Below are 3,284 nucleotides of genomic sequence, written 5' to 3'. Positions count from 1 at the left end.
GGAGGGTTTAGTGAGAGAGTGTGTAGAAAGTGCCTGGATCGTTTTCTTGTATAATACCCAGTGGTCAGCGTGTGGCCCTCCTGCTGTTGTGACATCACTCGTCCCTGCAGAGGAAGACTCAAGTGCAAGGGTCCAGGGCTTACTCTTCCATCGGGTGCTCCTCCTGCCTCTCTCTCCAGCTGCTGGCAGGACATTTCTGGTTAGGACTCCAGGTGACCCCTTCTAGCCCAGTCCCCAACCACCTCTTTCCAGTGATATCACTTCCATCCTATATCTGGTTCTCTTGCCTGTCAGCTCAACTTGCCACACCATGCCAAGCCATGAGCCACGCCACAGCACGCCATGCCATACCACACCAGACCATACCACCCCGGACTACATTGTGCCATAGCAGAACACGACATACCATGCCATACCATGCCATGCCATAGCACGCAATGCCATGTGATGCCATGCCACACTTCAGCTGTTGTAGATGGTTGCCCCAGATTTACCCCTGCTCATTCTTGGGGCCCTGACTGTGTTTCCCAGTATTCATCCTGGCTTCTGTCCCCTTTGTTTGGGTTAACATACTTGAACTTCGTTCTTGACCTCTAAAGTAGGTGCCCCACTGGGCTCCCAGCTCTGCTCCCTCCTTGGAGTTTGAACCCCCCTCCAGCTTCAGGGAAGACACCCCCTCCTCTACCCATGGCTTGCAGGGCCTGAGGTCATGCTGTGTAGAACAGAGAGATCATCTCTATCCACCCCTCCTCCACCCCACCTGGGCTGGGAGAAACACTACTTTTTATAGAAACAAAGATTTCCCTTTATTTTATATAAAACTTTAATATTGACATTTAATTTGTTAGAGTTCAGTGTTTAATTTTAAAAACCTAATGTGTTATTACCTTGAGATTTATTAATGAGGATTCTATTCATACCTATGTCTCTACACCAATACCTGTTTATCTACACATATACACACAAACATTTGAAATGGTATTCTACATTCTGACCCTGACCTGTCCTTTCCCATTACTTTTCTGAACCAGGTCTCCTTTCCTACCAAACAGTTCTGCTTACTGTCCCTTAAATTCACAAAGAAAGTTCTCTCTGCCTTTGTTCATGTACTTCTGACTTCTCTGTAACTATCTTGATCTTTTTTTTTTTTTTTTGGCAAGCTTTTGGGGTCATTTAAATTTTTTTAATTGACAAATAAAAAATTGTATATGTTTATTGTACACAATATGTTGCTTTGAAATATGTATCTCTTATGAAATGACTAAATCAAGCTAATTAACACATGCATTACCTCACGTTTTACCATCTTGGGGGTGAGATGTGACTATCGTGTCTTTAACAGACTTCAGGACCCTGTACATGGTCTCTCCCTGCCACACACCTGCCTTCTGCTCCATCTCACAACCTAGTTTCCTTTCTGGTTTGCCCAAATGGCTTCCTTTCTTAAACTGCTAACTTGTATTATTTATTAGTTCACTTTGTAATTAATCATTTCTGTCTTATAAGTTGATATCACGATTGCTTTGCTTTAGAGTGAACATGTTTTCATGGGTATTAGTTTGATGGAAGGTTTGTAAGCTTCCTGAGAGCAAGAATTTTGTATTTATTTGTATGCCGTAGAGCAGCGTCATTCAAACTGTGGTGTCCAGACCCGTGTCCCTCAGCAAACTGGTATGGATCTGGAATGAGGAGTGAGAGTTTAGAAACTTTCCCAGCAATGTGCCATTGCCACAACATCCAAACACATGTCATCATGGGCTCTTTTTATTGAACGGGGAACAGACGAGATTGGGTGCTGCTGAATTCCTGTGTTGCACAAACTGCACACCAGCCAAGCACACTGCGGCCACATGTCAGTCTGCACGGATTGGGAATGATAGCGGCCGGACCTTCACCTTAGATGGTTTGGAAACACCACCCCAGAGTAGCTAGAATAGAACCCTGCACCCTGTGGGTACTTCTGGGGTGCTAGTGGATTGATGAACACGACAGATTTGGGCATTTTAATAGCCGTGTTTTTTTTTCTACCACTGTATAAAGACCAGAAGCATCAACATAAGTGCAATACAACTTCAATTCACAGTACATATATAACCCAGATGTTACCTGGGTTACCCGGACCTTTCAGAACGAAATGAGATTGGCTTGTTATTGCATAGATTATGGAAAGTCTAGGCCTTCCTCAAGATTTATGAAAAATTTTGGAGACTTATCTGCCCATGTCACCTCTGGCTCTGAGGACTTACTTCCATACCTCACCATCCCACGCTCCCTGGTGCTTTGATTCAGATGAGAAATTCAGCTGTTTTATTAATTTTCACAACTTCCCCTTCTCTTAGGTAGGAAAAGAACTCATCAAGGCTTTTGTGTGTGTAGCACCAAGGTTTCGGGAGACAGAGCAATTTTTGTTCTACAGAGGAATCATATTGAAAACTAATCACTCAAATGTTTCACCACTCATAATGCTTCTGGAAGCTTCTCAAGAGTCTAACTTCCTGGCCCTTCCCTCCTGTCCTCACCTTGGTCTCCTGCGGTGGATTCAATCTGCTCCTCCACCCTTCCCTGAGTCAGTGTCTCTCGGAGGCCCTTGATGAATGCTTTAATTTCCTCCTTGGGATGTTGGTGCAGCCGTTGTCACTCACTGCCTAGATAATAAAAATCATGGCTTTATTAGTCAACCCGAAACCCTTAAAATCATTCAGACATTCTTCCCACAGTTTGGGCAATGTGCACAGACTGTTCATCGGACTGAGGTCCACTAAGAAGGACTCAATCCACCCCTCTTCTCTCCCTGGGGGCTGATGCTGGTGCAGGGATGCGTGGAGGTCAAATGCAAGAACGATCCGCTCCACTTACCACCCTCAGCACCCCCCTTCCTGACCCCATTCAATTCTCTCATAAGAATAGGGTAGAGTGAGTTTTTTCCCATTATACATATGAAAATCACCTGTCGTAAGTGACTAGCCGACTCAACTGCTGCTTCCTAAGGTGGGACATTCCCTTTGTCACCCACTCATTTGAGTTAACATGGCTGGGCTGGTGGTGGCAGGAGAGAGACGGAAGTCATGGCTTTGTTTGCACTGCAGTCTGAAGCTTTGTGGGTATGGAGGTCACTCTCTCCCTCTTGCTCTGCACTGCGCTCTGAGCAATGAAACTGGGTCAATGAAAAAAGACGAACCGGGGCCTTCCCTTATTCTGTGCCGGATCCGTTTCCTACGTATTATCCATCATGTTGGTTTCTTGCTGCAAGACACATCTCTGTTATATTTTCACTAGCAGGAGCC

The 3,284-nt window shown here is 45.1% G+C and overlaps 1 long non-coding RNA gene across 1 annotated transcript; it reads right to left on the bottom strand.

Annotated features, from left to right (window-relative positions):
- Nucleotides 1-862: 862 nt before the first annotated feature.
- LOC123638908 lies at nucleotides 863-2,612 on the bottom strand. Its single transcript, XR_006735508.1, has 3 exons — nucleotides 2,520-2,612; nucleotides 2,247-2,410; nucleotides 863-1,679 (listed from the first exon to the last, which is right to left on the bottom strand). It is a non-coding gene; the product is annotated as an uncharacterized LOC123638908 (long non-coding RNA).
- Nucleotides 2,613-3,284: the final 672 nt, after the last annotated feature.

The sequence above is a fragment of the Lemur catta genome, chromosome 5, assembly GCF_020740605.2.
Source record: "Lemur catta isolate mLemCat1 chromosome 5, mLemCat1.pri, whole genome shotgun sequence".
NCBI classification, from domain to species: Eukaryota; Metazoa; Chordata; class Mammalia; order Primates; family Lemuridae; genus Lemur; species Lemur catta.
The sequence above is the reverse complement of the archived record's forward strand: the minus strand, read 5'-3'. Positions and strand labels throughout refer to the sequence as shown.